The sequence below is a fragment of the Anomaloglossus baeobatrachus genome, chromosome 5 (genome assembly GCF_048569485.1).
Source record: "Anomaloglossus baeobatrachus isolate aAnoBae1 chromosome 5, aAnoBae1.hap1, whole genome shotgun sequence".
Lineage (NCBI taxonomy): Eukaryota > Metazoa > Chordata > Amphibia > Anura > Aromobatidae > Anomaloglossus > Anomaloglossus baeobatrachus.
Genome location: NC_134357.1, coordinates 568888835 through 568908767, shown reverse-complemented (window position 1 = coordinate 568908767; position 19933 = coordinate 568888835). Strand labels below are relative to the sequence as shown.

At 43.8% G+C, this 19933-nt stretch overlaps 1 protein-coding gene across 1 annotated transcript in view; it reads right to left on the bottom strand.

Annotated features, from left to right (window-relative positions):
• LOC142312393 (uncharacterized) overlaps nucleotides 1-19933 on the bottom strand; it is a 236487-nt gene that overhangs the window by 56515 nt on the left and 160039 nt on the right. The window lies entirely within an intron of this gene.

The window sequence follows — 19933 nt, the reverse complement described above, 5'->3', positions numbered from 1 at the left end:
AACCGTGTGTGTACGATGTGTACGGAGCAGAGCCGTGTGTGTACGATGTGTACGGAGCAGAGCCGTGTGTGTACGAGGTGTACGGAGCAGAGCCGTGTGTGTACGGAGCAGAGCCGTGTGTGTACGAGGTGTACGGAGCAGAGCCGTGTGTGTACGAGGTGTACGGAGCAGAGCCGTGTGTGTACGAGGTGTACGGAGCAGAGCCGTGTGTGTACGAGGTGTACGGAGCAGAGCCGTGTGTGTACGAGGTGTACGGAGCAGAGCCGTGTGTGTACGAGGTGTACGGAGCAGAGCCGTGTGTACGAGATGTACGGAGCAGAGCCGAGTGTGTACGAGGTGTATGGAGCTGCGCACACCTTCAGTTTTATTTAGCTTCTTTTAACAGCTTCAGATTTTCAAAGACACTAAGTGGTTAAAACAGGAAACTGATCCATTTCTCATGCTGCTGCCGCCAGGAAGTTTGTGACTAGCGCCTAATACAATTTCAATTTAAAAAAGATGCCAGTGTTTCCTGTAACCTGTCCTCCGCCTGAAAAACTCTTTAGATTCACAGATGTGTAAAAGCCGTGGTGTGCACATACCCCAACTGTTCACATTCCCAGTGCTTGTACACAGACTACAGTTGGCAGGACCTGGAGATAGACAGTCTCGACCGATAGTCTGATTGTCAGAGGAGTAATGATCCAGCATATCCAATTTCGGACTGTGTATCCTTTTTTCTCTAAGAGATGAGCCACCGCCAGAGATGTATAGTAGTGTATGTCTCAGAGAACACAAGAGCACTCAACGATGTGAGCGATACTGTGTATGGGAGAATCAGGGAGACAGCTGCCAGCCGAATGATAGGACACCTGTCTATAGTATATGGGAGAGTCAAGGAGATAGCTGCCAGCCAAATAATAGGACAGCTGTCTATAGTGTATGGGAAAGTCAGGGAGACATCTACCAGCCGTATGGGACACGTGTCTATAGTGTATGGGATAGTCAGGTAGAAAGCTGCTAGCCGAATGATGGGACACCAGTCTCTAGTGTATGGGATAGTCAGGGAGATAGCTGCCAGCCGTATGATGGGACAGCTGTCTGTAGTGTATGGGATAGTCAGGGATATAGCTGCCAGCTGTATGATGGGACAGCTGTCTATAGTGTATGGTGGGTCAGGGAGATAGCTCCCAGCCATATGATGGGGCAGCTGTCTATAGTGTATGGTGGGTCAGGGAGATAGCTGCCAGCCGTATGATGGGGCAGCTGTGTAAAGTGTATGGGGGCTTTAGTCAAATACTTGTTTGGCAAACATATTGCCACATTAAGACAGATATATTGTTAGGCTGCTTTCACATTTGCGTTCTTTCCTTTCAGTTGCAATCCGCCGCTTTGGAAAACAGCGCAATCCATTAACGGATTGCACTGTATCCCATAGACTTGTATTGACAACCCATTGCGACTGATGGCCTGGCGTTGCATCCACCGGCCAACGCTTCAGTCGTAGAATGACTGACTGATGGCCGGAAGGAACGCAAACTGTAACGTTTTTTTGAGCGTCAAAATGGCGCACTGCGGCAGATTCCGTTGGAATCTGCCAAGATGTATAATGGTCGTCTACAGTGACCATAATGATCGACTATCAAGTCTAATAAATTAAGTATTGCTACATCACCAGAACCAACCTCAAATCACGATAACATCACCAGAACCAACCTCAAATCACGATAACATCACCAGAACCAACCTCAAATCACGATAAGGCTACTTTCACACTTGCGTTGAACGGCATCCGTCACAATGCGTTGTGATGCATGTGACGGATGCATTGTAAATAGTGTGATATAAAGGCAACTGATTCCTGTGAAATAACGCGTTGCGTTAAGCCGAGAGAGAGAACCCCATCATCCCCGCACATACACTGGCACTACCGTACTTATCATCACCGCACACACCGGCACTACCGCCCCCATCATCATGACCGCACACACCCCGGCACTACCGCACTCATCATCACCGCACACACCGGCAATACCGCCCCCATCATCCCCGCACATACACTGGCAATACCGCACTCATCATCACCGCACACACTGGCACTACTGCTCCCATCATCACCGCACACACGCAGGCACTACCGCACTCATCATCACTACTGCACACACGCAGGCACTACTGAACTCATCATCACCTCACACACCAGCACTACCGCACCCATCTTCACTGCACACACCGGCACTACCGCACTCATCATCACCGCACACACTGGCACTACCGCCCCCATCATCATTACTGTACTCACCCCAGCACTACCGCCCCCATCATCACTGCACACACGCAGACACTACCGCACTCATCATCACCGCACACATACCGGCACTACCGCACCCATCATCACTACACACACGCAGGCACTACCGCACTCATCACCGCATACACATCGGCACTACCACACCCATCATCACCGCACACACTACCTCAGTGACGTCCCCGCTGACAGCGCGACTCACTTCAGTTGCTGCCTGGAGCTGACAGAGAGCGGCGTTATTCTACGGTCGCTCCTGTCAGCTTCATATAGTAGAGCTGGATGCGTCGTGGGACCACGTGTGGATTACGTCGGACCTGGAGGGGTATTTGGGGATTTATAAAGTGGTGAAAGAGGGTGTTTTTTTATCTTTTATTCCAAATAAAATATTTTTTCGGGTGTATGTGTTTATTTACTTTCATTTACAGTTTAATTATTGTGGGCGTCTCATAGACGCCTGCCATGATTAACCTAGGACTTAGTGGCAGCTATGGGCTGCTGCCATTAACTCCTTATTACCTCGATTGCCACCGCACCAGGGCAATTCGGGATGAGCTGGGTAGAGTCCCGGGACTGTCACATCTAATGGATGCGGTAATTACGGGTGGCTGCTGGCTGATATTTTTAGGCTGGGGGGTCCCTATAATGTGGGGCTCGACGTTTTTTAAAATTATTCATTTATTTATTGTACTGCACGATATAGACCTGTCCACCAGTGGCTGTGATTGGTTGCAGTGAGACAGCTGTCACTCAGCATGGGGGAGGGTCTGACTGGAGCCAATCATAGGCACCGGTGGGCGGGGGAAGCAGTGAATACTAGATGGAATAATGAGTGCCCGGCATTTTCAAAAGAGGAAAAGCCACCGGAGCTTCGTGACAACTGTGCAGCATCGCGCCCGTGATCGGGGAGTATGAGAGAGGGGAAAGAGAGACCAGGAGTGATTTTAAATGATTTAGAGCGTTCTGCTGGACATGCTGAGCATGCGCAGTAGATCGTGACAGAATCCGTCATCGTATTCCGCCGCTTAGCGCATAGCGGCGGAATCCGCCACCATAGACAATCATTAGACACCTTGGCAGATTCCAACGGAATCCGTCAAGGTGCGTTAATTTAATGACCCAAAAAACGCTACATGTAGCGTTGCCTCCGCTCGACATTGCGTCAAAATAACGACGCAGCATCGTCCAACGGATGAAACGCAGACACTTGCATTACAATGCGTCATCAATACAAGTCTATGGAGAATAGCGCAGTGCGTTAACGGACTGCACTATTCTCCATAGCGGCGGATTGCGCTGAACGCAAGCGTGAAAGTGGCCTAACATGACCAGAACCATCATTGGTACATGACAACATCTCCAGAACCAACCTCAAATCACTACTACATCACCAGAACTAAAGCCTGCCCAAAACATAATCGTCGGGCAGAAAACTGCAGCTCCTAGACCTAGTATGTCTGTAACAATGGTAAGGAGAAACCAGGAATTGTTACCAGCCATCATCAGACTGCGGACCATACAGGAACCACAGTACTTGTGGTGCAGGCAGTAGCACTATTAAACATTTAAAAAATACCTTAATATTTGGGAGATATCTATGTTTTAGGTCCATTAATTCTGAGCACATTGAATGACAGGTTTGCAGTCACTCTGTGTCCCTCTATGAATGCAGACCTGTGAATCTTTCCATGCACTCATGATGGTCAAGTATGCGAAATGCAGACTCCTGGTCAGAACTTGTCTAGTGGGTACTGCCTTACTTAATGCACTTGTATTGAGTGAGGTAGCGCCCCCTGGTCGGGTTCTAGCTTGAACTCTGCATATCGCATACTTGACCGCCGCTCCCAGCGCAGACAACGGAGAATCCTCGTAGCGCACAGTGAGTGCACTGGGAGGATTCACAAATCCGCCGTCACATAGAGTGACTACAGACTTGTCATTCTAGACAACCCCTTTAATATTTGCTTCAAAATCTATTTTTAAAATGCAAATGAGGGGGCTTCGGTGCACCCTTGGAGTGGCCTATGCCTTTTTGCACTCTTATATTTGCATATGAAGGCCATTCCGTTATGTTGATTGACAGCGCTCACTGTTCACATTGATCTTGGGTGCCAAGTTTCTACATCTACCCCTCTCCATACTGAGTCCACCAACATACTGAGTCCTTACACTTTTCCCCATAGATTTTGTCCCTTGCACTAATCCTCACTCTATAAGCCACCCTAAACCTCCCTCCTACAGCAATAGGCCCCCTAAACCCCCCCCCTACAGCAACAGGCCCCCTAAACCCCCCTCCAACAGCATTAGGCCCCCTAAACCCCCCCTCCTACAGCATTAGGCCCCCCAAACCCCACTCCTACAGCATTAGGCCCCTGTCTTGCTAAATTCTACTAAAAAGGGGGCTGAAAGCCCGTACTTACGAAGCGCTCACTGATATCCTAATCAGACACGAATACTAATATTCTTTATAGCAAGATACTATTTATTTTAATAGCATATGAATAGTCATTGGTACATATAGGCATAAGAACTATTTTTTAGTCATAGAATCTTATACAATAACAGAAATATGCATCAACATTACCGTTTGTTGCAGCAATCCTTCTCATCGGAGGGACTCGATTTAATGATAAGGAAACAACAACCCGGCCTCTTGCATCACAGGAACAGTGCGTACGTACACTTCAATGTCTTGGAAGGTTTCCCTAACATTAAGCGAGTCCGGTGTATTTTTATAGGAAAATTTGTAGGTTTTGTTTAAATGGTCACCAGCATGTGACAGCTGAGTCATGTTCATGTAACTTGACCACAAACTGCTGTGGGCACCAGCAGCTTCCTGCACATTTACTTGTACATCCTGCCAGTTGACAACTGACCGACCACAATTGACCATAGTGTTAGTGAAATATTGCAATGAGCCGTAAATTTCATATGCAAGCTTCCTTAAACCTGTCTTTAAGCCAACCACATGTTTCCGGTAAGTGGAACTGTAAATGTGACTTCCTCATTATCTTAAAATCTGTTTGACATGTATTCTTTGGTCATCATATTGGCTATCCAGAGGACATCTCTTTGATACTGAATTATTGATAGGTCAAATAATATCTGGGATCACTCCTATCTTTTGATTATGATCCCTATCTAATCACACATTCTTCAGTCATATCACATTGGTATCACAATCGGTCCTTGATCCCAGGGATTTTTTTTCCATCATCAGTATTCCACTAGAAGAAGATCACTCGGAATACACCATACCATGACCAAGAAATATCGTTTGCCACAAATTTTGTTTTCTTGGTTTGTTTGGATAAACGTTGAATCACAAATATAATCACTTTCACTACTATGTATATTAAAACTAAAAGCAATATTATCTGAAAAGCTCCCTTGAATATCATGTGTTTTGGCATTTGCTCGATATTCAAAGGAATCATTGCACATTACATTTCCCGATATGTTACTACAAGTTTCACTAGACCCATTTATGAACATATTGGCATAAGGCCATAACATATCATGAATTATCCTTTCCACTAAGCTGGGTTTAAAAGCATCTACAGTATTTATAGCTGTCCCAAAACTTAATTTTATATTCCCCATAGGGATGAATCCCAGGTTAGTCAGTCCAGTCTTATTTCTTGGTACCCAAATTCCTCCCTTAAAAGCCAGATATTGCAAATTGGTGACTGTTGCATTCAAATTGCCTTGCCACCATGGAAGATTGATCCATCCCACTACGGAAATGGGTACTGTAGTATTCTATAGACGAACATTTCAAGTGTCTTTATCAGCAAGATGATCAGAACAACTTTTCCACTTTAAGATTTCCTCCATCGATACCGGGACATCCAGATAAGGGATACTGGTGGCTGTAACCGGAGAATGTGTACAGATCCAGCAATCTGTGTGTTGAAAATGTGATGGTGCATCAGAAATTTATTTGCCATAGGTTCCTCCTGATGTAGAGTTGTCCATCCAATGACCAAAGAGGCAAACATCAAACACAGGAATTTATCCATCTCATCACTATCGAGCTCTTCCCAGTAACCAATACCATGGATTCCGCTTATTTACAACACCATCTGCAAATAAAGATACACTATTATTCTCGTAAATAACATTTTTCTTGTGGGACATATTCCCACTTCCCCACTCCTGGTCTCATCAGGAGAGTACGATCTTTTCCGACCGCTATTACCTCTGTCTCTGAGGGCGGTCCTTGGAGGTTTTGAATCCATATTTTTGCTCCTACATTTGTAATATTAGAGGATCCAAAACCTTTAGTACCCCGTATTGTTAATTCTGCCGGGGCAGTTCCTTCTCTTATTTCAGACAAGTTTATTGGGATTATCAACATCTGAGCCACCCTCTGGTGTTTCACCAATATCAAAGGTTCATTTCCCAAATTTAGCATCAGTACCTTGATTTCTCCCTGATGATCTGCCTCTATTACCCCTCCCACCACTATGGCTCCTTTTAACGCTAAACTAGAACGAGTGGCTATTTGACCATAATGATCCTTTGGTGTCTGGCAACCCAATCCTGTTGAAATTGGTTTTACCTTACCTGGGGGTACCACGACAGTTTCCAATGTACTGAGGTCTAAACCTGCTGAATAAGGCGTCGCTCTTTCTGGTGTGCCCAAACAGCTGTACCTTGCCTTGTCAACTGTTGGACTGACTTGTCTGATGGCTGCTGCTTTATCTGCTTCTGAATTAAACAAACGTTCAAGTGAGTTAGTAGGGACATGAGCATCGACATGAAATACAGTGGTCTTGGTAGATTGAATAATCCCTTCAATGTCTTGCCACACTTCCCTGACCATCTCAAACACATTTTGCTGTTCCTCTCCACAGTGGAACTCATATTTTTTCCTCGTTACTTTGTACAAAGGAGCCAACATTTGTCCCAAATGAGGGATATGGTGTCTCCAAAAATCAAACAATCCAATATAAGACTGAGTCTCCTGTTTGGATTTAGGGACCGGAAAAATAATAATTTTCCGTCTGGCATTGGGCAAGATCTCTCTGTGCCCCTTGTTCACTGAATCCCTAGATATGTTACCACCAGAGACGGTCCTTGAACCTTGGCATCATTGATTTCCCATCCTTTACTCCTCATATGAGCAATCAGTTTTGTCAATTGATCTTTCACACTTTGCTCATCTTGTCCTTGTATCATTATATCATTGATACAATGTGAGATCTGCATTTCCTTATGACAAGACATAACCCCAAAGGAGAATTTTCCTTCGGTTAGATTAAGAGTCATCCCTTTTAGGACATCAATTCCCAAAATACATTCTGGTATAGGAACTACCAGCACCGTATACTGCTTGATAGGTAAATTACCTATCTTCAAAGCTACCTGTGTCTGAACCCTGGTGATCACTTGACCACCTAGTCCAGCAATTTTTACTCGAGGTCCTTTTATTTTTTCTGGGTTTCCATGAATTAAAGTAGGCTTCGCCCCCGTGTCAATCCAAGCTGGGACTCTTTGAACATGTATGCTAAGATTGACGTAGGGACGTTCGTCCCTTTTTATCAATAGGGGGGCTTGGCTGGCTACCTATAGTAAATCGCTTCCTTCTGAACTTTCATTTACACAGACTTCAGTCTGTGTATTAGCCCTTCCTTCCGTAACCTTTGTGGCCACGGCTGCAGCCAGTTCTTCCCATGGATAAACTGACTGAAAATCTTCCCAAGACACTTTCTTTGGGGTTTTTTCCCCTTTTCCCTCTGATTTCTTTACCTTGGGGGTTTTTGAACCCCCTTCCACATTTGTAGTGGTCACTTTCTTTGCGGATAGAACTTTCTGTTTGTACAACTTCCATAATTCTCCTGTCTCCTTTCCATCCATCCTTTCATTATTGATCCCGGCTTTAAGCAAAGCCTGGAACATGTCTTTGCGAGACACCAGTGGGGCCTCCCCTACTGATTTCTCTTTACAATCAGGATTGTTTGGCTTACTGTTACCAACATGGCCTCCAGGGGACGATTTATCCCACTGTCCCATATCCTGTAACTCCCTCATCCTCCCTAGAACTACACCGATTGATTCTCCAGTCAGCGCTACAGTTAAGGTTAAAATAACTGTTTTGTATGCTGCAGGAGCATGTTTAACCAGCCTATTTCTTATGCTGGCTGTCAATGGGTACTGGAGATAATCATCATCCATTCCCAAAAGAGGAAGAGCATTCCTCATTGCTTCTTCCTTCAGCCTTTCCATACCATCTTTTAAGGTATACCAAGGTTTATCATTGATAGGAAAGTCTGCTTCTGATGGATATTTGTCCAGAAAAGCATGGGCTAAGATCATGATTAAGTTTTGAGTACCATGCTCATTATGATCAACAAAATAATTTTTTATTGATCTCTGAATTACTGGGTCCCGAGACATGGTGATAAATTTTGCCACGTCTCCGGCGTCAAAGTGCACTCCACCTCCTCCGAGATCGTGCACTCTGACCAACCAGGGAATTTCTCCTTCTCCTGGTTTTTGTCTAAACTGTGTTAAAATGCTATCAACTTCTCCCTGAGAGTAATCTTCAATGGTTACTCGATTTTTTACATGAGGAATCGTTCTCTCATTTGTGATGGCATTACCATCTTCGTCATATTGCAGATTTCCCTGATCATCCCGGACATGTTCCCGGATGATCTCATTCTCTGTCCTCTCTAGGCGCCTCCTTACTGGATTAGCCTGAATCTTCCCTTTATGGTAATCCTCCTCATCAGATGATGAAGATGAATCCCACACATCCCCATCCCAAGTATCGGGATCCCAGTTTATAGAAGCTGAGACGATACTTTTATGTACTTTGGTTTTATTTACCTTTCCTCTTCTTTTCTTGTACTTATTTTGAGCAATTTTTATGGCATCTTTTTCTGCCACATTCTGATAATGTTCCAATTTATCCTTCAACAGTCTGGTATTACATTCCAGAACTGTTTTCAGGCCACCTAATTCTATCATATTTTGTTCCATCTGGGAACTTTTCTTCTGCATCTTTAGATTACGCTCATGCATTACACTATATGCACTTGCCAAAATCCAGATGCGCCGTCCTAAAGACACTACATCACCTGCTTTCACAGGGACACTACCGAATACATTCACAACATCAGTAGCTTCACTACCCTTAAGCTTATCCTGCCATTGTTCTGCCAATCCACAAGACACTACATCACCTGCTTTCACAGGGACACTACCGAATACATTCACAACATCAGTAGCTTCACTACCCTTAAGCTTATCCTGCCATTGTTCTGCCAATCCACAAGACACTACATCACCTGTTTTCACAGGGGCACTACTGAGTACATTCACAACATCAGTAGCTTCACAACCCTTGAGCTTGTCCTGCCATTGTTCTGCCAATCCACAAGACACTACATCACCTGTTTTCACAGGGGCACCACTGAGTACATTCACAACATCAGTAGGTACACAACCCTTAAGCTTATTCTGCCATTGTTCTGCCAATCCACAATTGACCAATTCATGTGCTATAAGATTGTAGGGAGCCTCAGTCCAGCTGGGGATCTCCACAACAACCTCCTTAACATTATCCTTACATTTTCTGAACATTTTGACATTATGCAAAAAGATTGAAAAAAAATATCTGAAATTTGCCAAATATATGTTTTTAATTAAAATTTGTTAATTACTTCTTATAGAAGTAATCCTGCCGACTACGCCAATTTATGTCTTGCTAAATTCTACTAAAAAGGGGGCTGAAAGCCCGTACTTACGAAGCGCTCACTGATATCCTAATCAGGCACGAATACTAATATTCTTTATAGCAAGATACTATTTATTTTAATAGCATATGAATAGTCATTGGTACATATAGGCATAAGAACTATTTTTTAGTCATAGAATCTTATACAATAACAGAAATATGCATCAACATTACCGTTTGTTGCAGCAATCCTTCTCATCGGAGGGACTCGATTTAATGATAAGGAAACAACAACCCGGCCTCTTGCATCACAGGAACAGTGCGTACGTACACTTCAATGTCCTGGAAGGTTTCCCTAACATTAAGCGAGTCCGGTGTATTTTTATAGGAAAATTTGTAGGTTTTGTTTAAATGGTCACCAGCATGTGACAGCTGAGTCATGTTCATGTAACTTGACCACAAACTGCTGTGGGCACCAGCAGCTTCCTGCACATTTACTTGTACATCCTGCCAGTTGACAACTGACCGACCACAGTTGACCATAGTGTTAGTGAAATATTGCAATGAGCCGTAAATTTCATATGCAAGCTTCCTTAAACCTGTTTTTAAGCCAACCACATGTTTCCGGTAAGTGGAACTGTAAATGTGACTTCCTCATTATCTTAAAATCTGTTTGACATGTATTCTTTGGTCATCATATTGGCTATCCAGAGGACATCTCTTTGATACTGAATTATTGATAGGTCAAATAATATCTGGGATCACTCCTATCTTTTGATTATGATCCCTATCTAATCACACATTCTTCAGTCATATCACAGCCCCCTAAACCCCCCTCCTACAGCAACAGGCTCCATTAACCGCCCTCCAACAGCAACAGGCTCCATTAACCCCCCTCCAACAGCAACAGGCTCCATTAACCCCATCCAACAGCAACAAGCTCCATTAACCCCCCTCCAACAGCAACAGGCTCCATTAACCCCCCCTCCAACAGCAACTGGCTCCATTAACCCCCGGCCAACAGCAACAGGCTCCATTAACCCCCCTCCAACAGCAACAAGCTTCATTAACCCCCCATCCAACAGCAACAAGCTCCATTAACACCCCTCCTACAGCGACAGGCTCCATTAACCCCCCTCCAACAGCAACAAGCTCCATTAACACCCCTCCAACAGCAACAGGCTTCATTAACCCCCCCTCCTACAGCAACAGGCTCCATTAACCCCCTCTCCTATAGCAACAGGCTCCATTAACCCACCCTCCTACAGCAACAGGCTCCATTAACCCCCCTCCAACAGCAACAGGCTGAATTAACTCCGCTCCTACAGCAACAGGCTCCATTATCCCCCCTCCTACAGCAACAGGCTCCATTAATTCCCCTCCAACAGCAACAGGCTCCATTAACCCCTTCCTACAACAACAGGTTCCATTAACCCCCCTCTTACAGCAACAGGCTCCATTAACCCCCCCTCCTACAGCAACAGGCTCCATTAACCCCCCTCTCCTTCAGCAACAGGCTCCATTAATCCCCCTCCTACAGCAACAGGCTCCATTAACCCCCTCCTACAGCAACAAGCTCCCTTGACCACCATCTTCTTTATAAGGCCCCTAACTCTAAGACTATACTAATAGCTTCAGCCCCCTACCCACTGTCGAGTCATAGGCCCCCTAATCTCCAGACTGCAATATTAGGCCTCCTAATCCTCAGTCTATAGCCTCTGCCTGCCCCTCCCCCACAATCCCCAGACTATAGCCTAAACCTGCCCCACAATCCCCAGACTATAGCCTCTGCCTGCCCCTACCCCACAATCCTGTTTATAGCCTCTGCCCCACCCCCACTATCCTCACGTATTAGCCTCTGCCTGCCACTCCCCCACAATCCTCACATTGTAGCCTCTGCCTACCCCTCCCCAAAAATCCTCACATTGTAGCCTATGCCTGCCCCTCCCCCACAATCCTCACATTGTAGCCTCTGCTTGCGCCTCCCCCACAATCCTAACTTTATAGCCTCTGCCTGCCCTTTCCCCACAATCCTAACTTTATAGCCTCTGTCTGACCCTCTCCTACAATCCTGAATTTATAGTATCTGCCTGCCCCTCTCCCATAATCCTGACTTTTCTCCCATAATCCTGACTTTTTAGCCTCTGCCTGACCATCTCTCACAATCCTAACTTTATAGCCTCTGTCTGCCCCTCCCCCACAATCCTAAGTTTATAGCCTCTGCCTGCCCCTCCCCCACAATCCTCACTTCACCGCATTAGGAACTCTGCGAGCGATTACCTGCTCCTGTGCCGACGCCGACGCCCTCCTCCTCTTGCTGCTACTCCTCCTACTCCGGTGTCCATCATCCTCCTCCTGGTGCTGGCTCCGGTGAGCGTTCTGTCCTCCGCGGCATCTGCACCATTGGACGTCACACAGCACGGAGCTGATTGGCACGCCTCTGACCCCGGAAGTGGTAGACGCGGGTCTCACTGAGGGAGGGGCTAGACCTGCCCTAGTTACACTTGACGCAGAAAAAGCGTTTGATAATGTAAATTGGAGGTGGTTAGACAGGGTAATGGAGGCCACAGGGATTGTAGGCAAGATGAGACTTTACATTAGAAACCTTTATGCCAACTCGTGAGCTAGGGTACACACTCCGGACTTTCTATCAGACGTGTTCCCTTTGTTGAAGGGAACAAGACAGGGTTGCCCATTATCTCCTCTTTTATTCAACCTGGCAATCGAGCCGTTGTCAAGAATACTACAGGGACAAAATAGCTTTAAAGGAATCAAGATAAGGGGTTCAGAAGTAAAGACAGCGCTTTTTGCTGATGACATCATACTTTATATGGGGGACCCCGGTGCGGATTTGCCACAGACTCTTGCCTTGATTGAAAAATTTGGTTCATTCTCTGGTTTGAAACTGAACAAAAAAAAGTGCGAGATCATGTTCCTAAAGGGGCATCATGGGACAATGGGGGGACAAGTAAGGGATGGCTGTCTGTGTGGAATTCCTATACCACAATCTTCAATTAAATACCTGGGAGTGCATATAGGAAAAACGGTGGAAACAATCTATAACTTGAACTATGGACCGCTAATCAGGAAAATTATAGTTCAATTAAAGGGATGAAAGGTCTGCCACTTCCATTACTGGCAAGATGCCACCTGATAAAAATGATGAGCTTTCCTAGGCTGCTGTATCCCTTCCAGACGATCCCACTATTGCTAAAACTAAAGGATGTGAATAAGCTCAACTCCGCGTATACAGAATTTGTGTGGAGGAAACCCAGAATAAAGCTGCGTACGCTGATGAAGTCAGCAGAGGAGGGAGGTCTAAACTTTCCAGATGTCCAAGGGTATAATCTTGTATGTATCATGAGTCATGTAATTGATTGGGTGAGACGAGCGAGTAGGCACTCAGATCATGTGATGGAAACTAAATATGCGTCACCGTGGGATCTGACGTCCATTCTGCACTCCCCACTATCCAGGGTTGAAGGGCACATAAGGAACTCAATTATATTCCGAAACACCATGCTAACATGGAAGTCAGTAAGGAAAAAACTGGGGTTCTCATGGAAAGTGTCCAAGTACTTGAACCCCTGGGCATTCCCAAATTTTCCCCTGGGATGAGAAAACAAGCTATTTACTAGATGGAAAGAGAGGGGAGTCAGGAGAATGATAGATGTTATGAATGTGGAGGACAGGAGGTGGATGACAGGTCAGGAAGTGTTGGCTAAGTATAACCTTAATTGCTCACATATCATCCAATATGAACAATTGAAACATGGAATAATTGGAGACCTTGGTGTGGTTGGAAGAGAGCTGAATAGAAGATCGATTGATGAGTTACTGGAATGTGATGTAACAAGTGTAAATGTCTCTAAAATTTATCGATCGCTAAGGGGGGTGCTTATTTCACGGGAGGATAGTCGGACATTAACAGCGTGGGGGAAACAATTGGGAAGGGAAGAAGTGGTAGATGATATACTGAAAGGATGGGTACAAGTGCGGAAACATATTACCAATGAGAGATGGAGAGACACTCAATTCAGAATTCTACATAGGGCCATTATGGGTTTCAACATACCAGGTAGGGATAGATGGTGTCCTAAGTGTCAAAAAGAGAAAACGGATATGCTGCATGGGCTATGGGAATGTGAGACAATCGCTAGGTTCTGGAACCAAGTCAGACTATTTTCCCAGTCAATATGGGGAATTTCCAGCAAACTAGACTTAATGGTGTGGATTTTCCACTCCTTTGAGGGAGGAGTAGGAGGAGGACCGAGCACGCAGGAAAAGAGGAAATACGCAATAACGCATGACATAGCCATGATAGCATCTTAAAACACTGGATTCAAAGGGAGGGCCCATCCATGAAGGAGGTTATGGGCAAACTACACAACCTTCTGAAGTTGGAAAAACTAGAAGCGGAGAGGGATAAAGATGGGTTGACAGCCACGTTTTTTGTGAGATGGAGACATTTTATTGAAAGCCAATTCACACAGGGAGAAATAATTAACCTGATGGCACCTTTTGTTCACTCGGAGTGGTATATCCTGAGCGATATCCAGGACAGCCTGGGTAAACTGAGAATCACCTAGGAGGGGGCTCTGGAGGGAGGGGGAGACGAGACGGTTGGGAATACCAAGGCACGCTAGCAAAATTGAAATCATTCAGGGACGACACAGAGATTTAACGAATTGTATTGCATATGCTATATTATATATCATTACCTCTGTTTTGGTTTAATGTTACTGTATACTATCTTAAATCGAACAGCAACATGGAACTCCAAATTGGGGTATCACCCACCTCTATGTCACATTTTGTCAGACGAATGTTCTTCTTTTGCAATGATATTTGTCATGTTTTTACAAATTTGAAAAATCAATAAAAAACGTTTTGAGAAAAAAAAATGTAAATATAAATAGATGTATTTTATATTGAGTAAAATGGTTGCCAAAAAATTCAGTTACAGTTCAGTTACAGAAAGTAAAAAATAGTATTCTTTGTTAGCTTACGTGAGGAGTTCAATAATAGTCCATATCTTTAACTAAAACAGAAGTCTTCATTCATCTTTCCCAGGTTCCTGAATGGACGGCAAGGATGATATACTGTAGGCTTGACAGCATGTGTCACCATCATAAGGTCTTCTATACATCCCACATGCTGCAGGTTGAGTCTTCCGTGCAAGAGTGCCCCCTCCTCCCACCATGTGTCATGTAATATATGCAGCTATTCAAAACGATATAGGGTGATTCTGCTAAATGCATGAGGTCACTCACTAGCAGTTTCCAAATAGTATATATATATATATATATACATATATATATATATATATATACATATATATACACACACATATATATACACACACAGGATTATGTCAGCAACCATCTATATTCAATACAAACTCAAAATATTAATTTCTTATAAGAACTGTTATCAATAAGTTCTGCCATCTATTATCTGGATGTATTATATTAAAACGTATTTGATAAATGTGAACTTTTTACAATTTTCACCCTCAATTTTGCACCTGTTATGAAAACCGTTCCTCGGGAGTCCCTGGGCAGGAGCTGTTTTTCTCATCCATTTCCGCTGTGTAGCGAGGGGCTCTGAACAATTTGAGAGTGATTGCTGCCAAATATAACAGAATGGCTATTCATAAACGCTTGGCTACTCCAATCAGACACTTCGGAAAGTTTTAGGTTCCAGCTCTCTACGGTCTTCAGTTCTCAACATATTTGCAAGTTATGGAAAAACAAAAGCAAATCTTGAATTCTCTTCAGGACACCACTGAACAGACGTAAAATTTCTGCCCTTATTGGCTTATTGAGATGTCAGACTTTCTCACATACAAGAAAACTTGACAGAGTTTTTTGGACCAGATATTGATCCTCGTTTGACCAGAGTGTAGTTCGAGTATTATCAATTTGTCCCGTACATGGAGGGAAAAAAAAGTTTCCTTACCTTCTTCATTCTGACATCTGTGAAAATCAAACCCCAGTCAAATGTCATCTGAGTGCGGTTCCAATTTTTTACTGACCCATAGACTTGCATTGCCGATTTTGATCTGACACATGGGACCAAATCAGAAATGCTCTCTTCGTATTTCCATGAACAGCACGATGTGAGAAAAATTACAAATGTGAATGGTGCCATAGACCAGGGGTGGGAACCTTTTTCCTGCCAAGCGCCATTGGAAATTTCTAACAACCTTTGAGGGCCACACTAACATATCAACTTGAAAATGACCCTGCTATATTTGGTCAAACAATTAATTAACTCACCCCTACTGTGGTGGCTGTAGCTATTTCGCTTTAGTGCGGCTGTGATGTTAGGTGATATTGATCATGTTGCTGCTCACAACTGCTTGTTCACATTTGCCTTGGTCTGAAGCACAGTCAACTCTTTGTGAAAGATTGGTAAATATATACATCACATAGGAGACGCTGGGTCTGCTGTATATACATCACAGGAGACATGGGGCGTATACATCACAGGAGGGACTGGGGACATCTATACATTACTGGAGAGGCTCAGGGTATAGACATCACAGCAGAAGCTGGGGAATATACATCACAGAAGGGGTTGGGGGCATATACATCACAGGAGGGGATGTGGGCATAGACATCACTGGAGACATGGGAGCAACAGTATATACATCACATGACAGCCTGGAGCATAAACATCATTGGAGAGGCTGGGAGCATCTACAGTGCTGGCCAAAAGTATTGGCACCCTTGCAATTCTGTCAGATAATACTCAGTTTCTTCCTGAAAATTATTGTAATCAGAAATTCTTTGGGATTATTATCTTCATTTAATTTGCTTGCAATGAAAAAACACAAAAGAGAATGAAACAAAAATCAAATAATTGATCATTTCACACAAAACTCCAAAAATGGGCCAGACAAAAGTATTGGCACCCTCAGCCTAATACTAGGTTGCACAACCTTTAGCCAAAATAACTGCGAACAACCGCTTCCGGTAACCATCAATGAGTTTCTTACAATGCTCTGCAGGAATTTTAGACCATTCTTCTTTGGCAAACTGCTCCAGGTCCCTGAGATTTGAAGGGTGCCTTCTCCAAACTGCCATTTTGAGATCTCTCCACAGGTGTTCTATGGGGTTCAGGTCTGGAGTCATTGCTGGCCACTTTAGTAGTCTCCAGTGCTTTCTCGTAAACCATTTTCTAGTGCTTTTTGAAGTGTGTTTTGGGTCATTGTCCTGCTGGAAGACCCATGATCTCTGAGGGAGACCCAGCTTTCTCACACTGGGCCCTACATTATGCAGCAAAATTTGTTGGTAGTCTTCAGACTTCATAATGCCATGCACACTGTCAAGCAGTCCAGTGCCAGAGGCAGCAAAGCAACCCCAAAACATCAGGGAACCTCCGCCATGTTTGACTGTAGGGACCGTGTTCTTTTCTTTGAATGCCTCTTTTTTTTTCCTGTAAACTCTATGTTGATGGCTTTTCCCAAAAAGCTCTACTTTTGTCTCATCTGACCAGAGAACATTCTGCCAAAACGTTTTAGGCTTTCTCAGGTAAGTTTTGGCAAACTCCAGCTTGGCTTTTTTATGTCTCGGGGTAAGAAGTGGGGTCTTCCTGGGTATCCTACCATACAGTCCCTTTTCATTCAGATGCCGACGGATAGTACGGGTTGACACTGTTGTACCCTCGGACTGCAGGGCAGCTTGAACTTGTTTGGATGTTAGTCAAGGTTCTTTAGCCACCATCCGCACAATTTTGCGTTGAAATCTCTTGTCAATTTTTCGTTTCCTTCCACATCTAGGGAGGTTAGCCACAGTGCCATGGGCTTTAAACTTCTTGATGACACTGCACACCGTAGACACAGGAACTTTCAAGTCTTTGGAGATGGACTTGTAGCCTTGAGATTGCTCATGCTTCCTCACAATTTGGAGTCTCAAGTCCTCAGACAGTTCTTTGGTCTTCTTTCTTTTCTCAATGCTCAATGTGGTACACACAAGGACACAGGACAGAGGTTGAATCAACTTTAATCCATGTCAACTGGCTGCAAGTGTGATTTAGTTATTGCCAACACCTGTTAGGTTCCACAGGTAAGTTATAGGTGCTGTTAATTACACAAATTAGAGAAGCATCACATGATTTTTCAAACAGTGCCAATACTTTTGTCCACCCCCCTTTTTATGTTTGGTGTGGAATTATATCCAATTTGGCTTTATGACAATTTTTTTTTTCATTGAAGACAAATTAAATGAAGATAATAATACCAAAGAATTTGTGATTGCAATCATTTTCAGGAAGAAACTGAGTATTATCTGACAGAATTGCAGGGGTGCCAATATTTTTTCACAGGAAAGGCTGGGAGAACATACATCACAAGAAAGGTTGGGGCATAGACATCACCGGAGAAGCTGGGGCATATACATCACTGACGTGGCTTGGGGCATAGACATCACAGCAGAGGCAGGGGGGCATAAACATCACAGGAGAGGCAGGGGGCCATAGACATCACAGGAGAGGCAGGGGGCATAGACATCACAGGAGAGGCAGGGGGGGCATAGACATCACAGGATAGGCTGGGGATATACATAAAAGATGTGTGGGCACATACATTGCAGGAAACATCACTGAGTGGCACAGACATCCCTTGAGAGTATTTAGATCATTGGGAGACAGTCATGGCCTTGGGGTCACAGACAGCACTGGGTTGGGTGGCACATCACTGAGAGGCACGTATAGCACTAGGCATGGTGAAGCTGCTACTCCTCTTCTTTTGTGGAATGGGAGCACATCATGCCCTAACCCAGCCCCCAAAGTAAGTAATCAGCATGCAGCTGGCACTGGCTTAATGGTATGTGCACGCAGTGTTCAGTAGTGAATGCTGTGCGCAAATCTTCGCTATAATAATAATAATAATAAATAAATAATAATAAATATGCACGAGGGGGTTTAAAGGGTCGGTAAGAGGCGGCTGCTGGGTAAAATACAACAATCCCCAGGAATCTGCCTGGGAGACGCAGAAAAGATCATCACGACCCATGTGCCAGAGGTTCCTCACCCCTGCTATACTCAATGAAAGTTACAACGTCATCTGTAAAAAGCATGGATAGCACTCATATGTGAAAATCAGATGTCTGAATAAGGCTGGAAACACACTTATGCGTGTAAAATCGGTCCGAGTTGCATGAAAAAAAGTCGGACGATTTCAGTTCACGTTAAGATCAGTGTGCTATGCAACTGCAATGCGATCTTGTGAATTTTATCATGATAGCAGTGCGTGTTTAATGCGTGTATGATGCGTATGGGATGCATGTTTCAAAATAAACATTTAAATTAATTAAATCATTTACACATGTGTAACGCTCATTTAAATGATGCAGCCCCCACATGGCTCAATGGAACATTAGGTATTTTTGATCTCACAGCTAAACTCCATGCTGCTGAACATTGTTCCATTATCCTTTTTTGTTAAATAAATTTATCATGTCTTCACATTTGACATTAAATACAACAGAGAGGGTTTTGCTGAACTGGGTTCTTTCTCGTCGTTTTGGTGAAAGCTACCATGATGTTCCCATGAGTAGGAGAAGAAGATTTTGGCTTCATCCAATTGTGAGTCGTCGACCAACTAGAGGACATTTCATGCGTCTATATCAAAAATTAAGAAAAAACCCCGACAAATTTTATGCTTACTGTCGAATGGAAGTATCTACATTTTACTACATACTTCATGAAATTCGTCCATACATCAGGAGACAAAATACTCGGTTTTGAAAATGTATTTACCCTGAGGAAGGTCTCCTGCTGACATTAAGGTATGTTTTTTTTTGTTTTTGTTTTTTTTAAATTAAATTACATTTTAAATATATACCTAATATTTTTATTTTTTTCTAAATTAATTTTATCTTTCTTTTTTTTTTTTTAAAGTTTAAAAATTATTTATTAAAAATAGAATAAAAAAAACCCTTAAGCTATTGTTACAT